Source organism: Eulemur rufifrons, chromosome 29, assembly GCF_041146395.1.
Source record: "Eulemur rufifrons isolate Redbay chromosome 29, OSU_ERuf_1, whole genome shotgun sequence".
NCBI lineage: Eukaryota > Metazoa > Chordata > Mammalia > Primates > Lemuridae > Eulemur > Eulemur rufifrons.
This window is the reverse complement of record NC_091011.1, coordinates 94,249,186-94,257,219: the sequence shown is the minus strand read 5'-3', so window position 1 is coordinate 94,257,219 and position 8,034 is coordinate 94,249,186. Positions and strand designations below refer to the sequence as shown.

At 45.5% G+C, this 8,034-nt stretch overlaps 1 protein-coding gene across 1 annotated transcript in view; it reads left to right on the top strand.

Annotated features, from left to right (window-relative positions):
* Nucleotides 1-6,461: 6,461 nt before the first annotated feature.
* The window catches only part of EZH2 (enhancer of zeste 2 polycomb repressive complex 2 subunit), a 66,860-nt gene continuing 65,287 nt past the window's right edge, over nt 6,462-8,034 (top strand). Inside the window, exon 1 of the mRNA XM_069462762.1 lies at nt 6,462-6,496. The gene's annotated coding sequence lies outside the window, so the exon portion shown is untranslated. The remainder of the gene's footprint in view (nt 6,497-8,034) is intronic.

Here is an 8,034-nt window from a genome sequence, read left to right as displayed (position 1 = left end):
TGATCTGGTATTACCGGGCCATGGACCAACACAAGTACTAAGTAAATGTCTTTTGATTGAGTAAATGAAGGGTCATGTATGGCTCAGACTTCTCAACATTTATGCAAACTCTTTTATGTTTGTCTAATTATACTGCATTTTTGGGTAATGAGTTCTTTAAGCTAGTTACTTACCAAGTGAAGTAATTCTTAATTGTTCTCAACAGACATTAACAGGGAATGCAAGCAGTGCTTTTTAATTGAAACATCTTGGGATTCATTTGAAAAAACTGAGTTCATTTTATCCAGATTGTATGTGTTTTCAGAAAATCTGAACTCTCGATTCACTTCACAACCTTTATGTTTTTGGCATTTTCTGTCTTCATTTAGCAGAATCTCTTCTCTTTTCCCTCCTTAAGCCCTACCCCACTCTCTCCCTCTCTTAATCCTTTTTGGCATAGTGATAAAAAATGCTTGTAGTATTTCCTTTCGTGGCTATCTCAAAAACATTTAAACAAAGAGTTTGATGGTAACATTTGTTGCCTTTTGGGGCCCTAAAACCTTATTTTCAAGCAACTAATTTGCCAAGCCCTAAGGCTTGGTCTGATGGTTCAGAGATATTTTTTATGTAAAGAGGATTTATTTTATCCCTAAATAAGTTGTCTTGAACTTTCCTTATGAGCAAATATCATTTCTCTGGAAGAAGAACTTTTTGGTGAGAGGAATGTCTAAACAAGTTCTATTTTTGTCCCCAGGTGTGATCACCTTTTCCTTTTTTTTTTTACTTTTTATTTTTACCTATTTTTTTGAGACAGGGTCTTGCTCTGTTGCCCAGGCTAGAGTGCAGTGGCATCATCATAGCTCACTTCAGCCTCAAATTCCTGGGCTCAAGCGATCCTCCTGCTTTAGGCTCTCAGTAGCTGGGACTATAGGCACCAAGCCCAGCTAATTTTTCTATTTTTTATAGAGACAGGGGTTCTTGCTATGTTGCTCAGGCAACCCTTATACACTTATACACAGTGGAACCCTTATACACAGCTGGTGAAATGTAAAGTGGTGCAGTAGTGCAGTGGTGCAGTGGTACAGCCACTTTGGAAAACAGTCTGGCAGTTCTGCAAAATGTTAAGCATAAAGCGTTACCATATGAACTAGCAATTACACTCCTATGTATACACCCAGGAGAATTGAAAACATATATCAACACAAATTGATATACGTGGATGTTCTTAGCAACATTCATAATAGCCCAAAAGTGAAAATAACTCAGATGTCTCTCAACTGGTGAATGGATAAACAAAATGTGATGTATCCATATAATAGAATATTATTTGGCAGTAAAAAGGAATGAAGTACTGATACATGTCACAACACAGGACAAACCTCAGAAACATTATGGGAAAGAAAATAGTCAAAAAAGATCACATATTGTATGGTCCCATTTATATGAAATGTCCTGAATATACAAATCTATAGAGACAGAAAGTAGATTAGTGATTGTATGAGGGGGCTGGGAGGAAAGGAAGAGCGACTACTAAATCATATGAGGTTGCTTTTGGGGATATGAAAATGTTCTTGGATTATAGTGTCAGTTTTACAGCTCTGTAAATATACTAAAAGCACTAAATTGTATAGTTAAAAAAGGGTGAGCTTGGGGATATGTAAATTAAATCTCAGGAAAGTGCTCTAGCCAGGGCAAAAGAGCAAGACTCTGTTTCAAAAAAAAAAAAAAAAAGAGATGGGGTCTTGCATACCACTAGTGATCAGTGGAGTTTTGACCTGTTCTGTTTCTGACCTGGGCTGGTTCACCCTTTCTTAGGCAACCTGGTGGTCCCCTCACTCCTGGGAGGTCACTATATGGATGGCAAATTTAGTGCAGACACCTGACAGGTGTAGCCCACTACAGCCCAGAACTCCTGGGCTCAAGCGATCCTCCATGTTCTCTCTTATACAATATTGTTTAGTCTCTATTGATCCTCTCCTTTGTTATAGCCCAGAATAATGGTAAGATTCATCAGTTCTCAGCTTCCCTGAATCTTTAATAGTTCTTTATAACACAGGTGTCACATTTGGAAAATGATATTTTGCTAAGCACTCCTCAGTCTCATACTTGAATTCCTTCAAAAAAGCTTGGTAATTTCTAGATTATCTAAATGTTTAAATCTATCTTAGTCTACTTATTTGATCAAATTACTTTCTTAAGAGTCTTAAAGTAACATGGTAACATCTTGATCAATTTAGCCTAATTTGTGTTTGGGAAAGTGAATAGTACAATATGGCTAGAACTTACGGTGGTGGAAGTATGAGCTAAAGCTGAAATAACAGCTTGTTATATCCAGAGCAAGGGATATAAGAGGGAGGGGGGAGAGGTCACAGTAGTCATTCCTTTTGTGGCCATATTCTATTAGAAGTGAGTCACTAGGTCCAGTCCACACTCAAGAGAGAGGATTACACAAGGCTGTGAGTACTAGGAGGTGGTAATACATGGGAGCATTTTAAAGGCTGCCTACCACATTTCCCTTGAGCTTTCTAGAGGTGAGACTATTTTAACCTGATTCTGAAAAGGACCAGGCTAATTTAAATCACAACCAAATTATGTTATTATTTGTTTATTAAGGTTTCTCAACATGCCATCCATCTGCTGGCCCTGCCTAGGGTGTTTTCTAGCCTGCAGTATAATGCCACTCTTGTTATTTATGACAGATCATTCCTTCTCAGGCCTTCAACTGATACTCCTGTATTGAATCTCTTTTGAATCTGATATCCAATCTGTCAGCAAATTGTATTGTCTATACCTCCAAAATAAATCCAGAATCTGACTACTTTTCACCAACTCACTGCTTCTACTTTGGTCCTAGCCACAGTCATTTCTTGCCTGGATCATTACAACAAACTCATCACTGTCTTTGATTTGGCCCTTGCTCCACCTCAGGACCCGCTCAACATAGCCACTAGAATGGTCTTATTTAAGCGACCAAATCACCTTTCTGCTTGAAATCCTCTCACTTAAGTAAAAGATAAAATACTAACTATAGCCCACAAGTCCCTAAAAGATCTGCCTGCGCTCCTCATCTCTTCGACATCCTCTCCTACCAGCTGCCCCTTCCTGTCCTGGAGCACATCAGCCACGCTGCCACCTCAGGCCGAGGTACTGGCCATTCCCTCTGCCGAGAATGCCCTTCTTTCAGTAAGTGCTCCCTCGCCTCCTTCAAGTTTTTCTTCAAATGTCTCCTTCAAAATGAGGACTTCCCTAACAGAGCTGTTTTAAAATTGCAGTATTTGCACCCAATACTTCCCTCCTTCCATGCTTTATTTTTCTCCATTTTATTTATCACTACCTCATGTGCTGTATAATTGTCTATTGTTTGCTTCTCTCCACTGGAAGGTGGGGGTTTCCGTTTTGCTCACATTGTATTCCTGGCACCTAAACAGTGTCATTCACAGAGTAAACACTCCATAAATACTTGTTGAATGCTGCATGAATACACGAATATGTGAGAAGTAAATCCCATTCATGGTGTTGAAGGGAGGTTCTATGAAGTGGAGGGAAGGAAAAGGAAATTCTGTGATGCTAATAGCCTTACCTTTGCACAGAACCTTTTCTAGTTCCTCCAGGACAACCCTGAGGATATACTGGGTGCCAGCAGTGCTAGGCCCTGGGGGTCCAACAGTGAATAAGGTAGAGCTAAGGCCTATCTTCCAGGTTTAACTCTCCATTTTTGGTTTCATCTCATAACTGTAATGGTGAATCTTTGTCTTTAACAAAGGACAGATGATGTGCCACTATCCTAGTAATTGTAATGTAAGCATCTTCACACAGAAATAAAAAAGCTTTGTGACTCACACACTCCACAACTACCTTTGTGTTTAGCCTGGCTTTCTGCTGCATCAAGGCCCCTTTAGTAACTAGCATTCTCACACACACACTCACACATGCACATAAATTTTTTTTTTTTCCCACTGAAATGATCACAAAGGTATGTACAATAGGCCTGCATATTTTCTTGCTTTCCTTGGTTGGACATCTTCAGATAGTTTTTCTTTGTAGCAAAAACAAAATATTTCTTTTTTCTCCTAACTTTCCTGTATTAGTCAATATATACACAAATAATTGCAAGACATTGTATACTCTATATATACAATGAAGTCCTTCTGCAATCTTGTCAAATTATCCCTTTTTCCTGCCATCACTGTGACCTAAATTATCTTAACTGGATGTCATCACTGAATTAAGAGAATATTGTGATCCCTTTTCCCTGTTCCAACCTAGCCTTTATATTTATACTTAAATATGTCTAAGTATAAATATATTTAATATAGCCCCATTTAGCACTCTAATCTACTCTGACTCTTTCCAGTGGGAACTCTCAGCTCTAGTTATATAACATTCTATACAATCACTCGGAGTAGTTGTTCATGTTCATCTCAAGGGCCCCGACTGCCCCACCAATGGAGTTCTTGTGCTGTTTTCAGGAGCGAGCTAAAATTTCCTTTTCTGAGATTTTTTTTTGGAACATTTTCATTCCACATCATTCTTTGATTCTAAACACCCTAACAATTCATATAACATCTCACACTATGCTGCATTTGTTTTTATATATTACTTTGATTTGCTGATGGTCTCTAATGTAGTTTCCTTGACTTTCCTCTAAAAGAATATCCCCATTGTTTTAATATTTAATATTAAAGGAGAGATAAAAATCAGTAATTTGATAAGCAACTTAGGGATAGTCAATTTTTGAGGTTTAAATTGCTGGTTGAAAAAGCAATTGTAAATTGCTCATCTAGATGGAAGCATCTTCCTAACTGAAAACCAATATATTGGTAACTGTTGTGTATGACAGTTGGAATTTGTTACGTTATTTTATAGTTACATTTAAGTTACATAATGTATCTATTGTTGCACACTTTTTATCACTTATTTACAAGATAATTTTGTTTTTATTTGGGCACAGGATTCGCTTTTTTCTCTGTATCGTTCAGCTTCCCTTCACATACATTTTCCAACACTGAATTAGTTCAAAATATATTTGAGGAATGGCACGGAGATTTAGGAAAGGTGGGAAAATTATGGGCTAATTCATCACAGGAAGAATTACGGTCATTAAAAAGCGTAGTCATTCAAAAAACAACATTAAAATATATAAAAAACATTTCTTTAGACTTTTAACCCAACAGTTCATAGCTAACTATTTTTCACTTTCCAGTCTGAACTCTCAAGATGGAATCTCAGTTCACATGGGTGAGTGATATTTCGCCCTGTAGATGGAATCCTTTTAAAAATAAACTCGGAATATCCTTAACTTCATTGCCAGATAAAGCAACAGGGCAGACTGTATCCCAAACACAATATCCCTAATTCCTCTGGGTTGAGACAGGTTGCAAGGTCATTTTTTAATCACTGAAAAATGTTGCAATTATCCTAACACTTTGCAGAGGTGATAGACGAGGCAAGTGAAGCGCACTCATCCTTGATAAACGATATTTAACGTTGACACGTGCTTGGAACTACAAACACTGGAAGAGGCTAAGGCGCTTTCAACCCGAAATCTGACAGGGCTGTAATGTCGCCCTTTCACAGGTTGCCAGGGCGATGGGCACTGCGAGCTCGGCCAGCCAACGTCCGTCGGCCGACGGGCAGCCTCAGACACAAGTGACGGTGACCGTTCCGTCTGCGCGCGAAGTCGCGCCGGCCACCCCAGGCGAGGGGTCCGGGACGCGTCTCGCAGGCAGAACTGGCCGCGCCGAGCCGCGCGCCCCCTGCTCTCCCCGGGCGCCACCCCGAGCGCCGGCCGGCCCGAGCCTCGGCTCCGCGCGCGGGGAAAAGAGAGCAGCGGTTAAAACCGTTACTACCCCCTTGAGTTTTGAACTGGTTCAAACTTGGCTTCCAGCCCCCGCCCCGCCCCTCCCCCGCCCGGGAACTCCGCGGCGCCGGTTCCCGCCAAGAGCCGCGAGCTCGTTGTCCCGCCCTTCGGCCGGTTCCCGCCACCCCACCCTTCCCGCCTCCCGCCCGTGCCGGGCTTCAGGCCCCCTCAGAGCCCCCAGCCCCCGCCTGGCTGCCCACCACCTTCTTGAGAGGCGCCGTGTGTTCAGTCAAAGAACAAAGAGACGGCTACGGCTGCGCTTCCACACGGCGGGCAGCTTCCTCAGAGCGAGCCCCGCCGTCCGCGCGCCCGCGCGCCCGCCCACGCGCACGCGCCGCCCGCCCGCGAGCTCCGAGCGCACTCTGCGTGGGGCTCGCTCGGCGCCTCCGAGCCCTGCGGGCCCTGTGATTGGGTGGGCGCCCGCCTCGCGTCCCGCCAATCGGGGCGGCGCTTCATTGGATGGGGGGGGGCCAAATAAAAGCGATGGCGATTGGGCTGCCGCGTTTGGCGCTCGGTCCGGTCGCGTCCGACACACAGTGGGACACAGAAGGCAGTGGAGCCCCGGCGGCGGCGGCGGCGGCGGCGGCGGCGGCGGCGGCGACGGTGGCGCGCGGGGGCGGCGCGCGGGAGCGGCGCGGGCTGGCGCGCGGGACGGAGGTAACGCGCCGCTGTTGGCGGCCCGAGTGGCGGGGCTCCGGGAGTGCGACCCGGGCGGCGGCGGCGCCAGGACTTCCCAGCCGCTGCTCTGCCGGTCCCCGGTGTCGCCCAAGCGGGGCTCACCGGGGGCCGCTTTTGTAGGCGCACGGTGGGAGGTGAGGGCAGACCCCTTGGAAGAGGCCATTGAGATCCGCACTGGCCCGCGCGACCCTGCGAGTGGAACAGCGCCGATCCCCCAGAGATGCGGGGCGGGAGCCGGGGCGGGCGCGAGGCGGGGGGCGTGCGGGAGATTCCTCTCCGGTGCCCGCCCCGCCGGGGCGCCGGGGCTGGGGCCGGGGGCGTTCCGGTGCCCGGTCGGGGTGGCAGCCCGGAGCTTCAAGTCTCCTTTGTGTGGCACGGCCGCAGCGGGAGCGCCCGGGTGGGACGGGACAGACTCAAGTTGGTGGGACCGAGCCGCCGAGTCCGCACTCAGACAAAGGACGGACTGTGTCTCGGGAGGGCTCGGCGTGAGGGAAGGGCATGACACTCCGGCCGACCGCGGGCGGGAGAGGGGCGTGGAGGCGCGGGCCGCGGCCGGGGGTGGGCAGGGCTCGGCCCCCGCCCCGCGCACGCCGCGAGCCCTCGGGGCGCGCAAATTCCGGGCAGGGGCCGCGGCTGCTGCGGGACGGCGTGCGCGCCGGGGAACTCGGAGTAGCTTCGTCTCTGACATTTCTCCCCAGCAACCTGAAAGCTCCCTCGTTTCCAGCAGTCTTCTCATCTGGCTTTATGTTAAGTTTGAGGGACGAGTCGAGCTGTTCGCCTCTTTCTTGCTTGATTTTGTTCTTTTGGAGGGCTTTCTGTTGAGTTCCCACTTCATTGTGTATCCTCCACCCGCCAAAAAAATCTGTGCCACGGGGTTACTTTTTGAAAATGGGAGGAATCTAGAGGAAGCACGATCTTTTGGAAAACTTGATGAACGCCTAGTGAGTTCCCACTTTCTAAGGAATCGCAATTTAAAAAAAAAAATTACGAGCTGTTTTGGCCAACTTGTGTGATCCATCTGAGAATGGCGACAGGTGCTAACGAAATCAACTGTCACTTAGGCAGCGATTATTTCCCCAATCCCGAGCGTTGAATGAGGATGAGGTGGTAGAAATAAGTGATCAAAATGTCTATGACAAATGTGTATTTAGATTATATTGTTAGCTATTTCTTATTAATTGGTCTTGTTTTCCGTGAACAATAGCTTTGGTGAGTCAGAAAAGACTGGATACAGAAATGTTTGTTGCTTGAGAAATTGAATGTTTGCTGCCCACAGTTAAACTACACTTCTTTTTATCACACAGGATCTGTAAAATTTAAATTCATTTGGAAATAAAAATCTGTCTTTGGTATTTAAAAATATTATACTACAAAGCGTACTAGGTTTCAAGCAAGTCATTATCGGTTTAATTTTATGGCATTTTAATGTCACGTAAAACTTCTGAAAAATAAATCTTTAAAAAACACGAATGCTGTCACAGTTGAATGCAGTTTATACTTATAGGGATTTTGGAGTT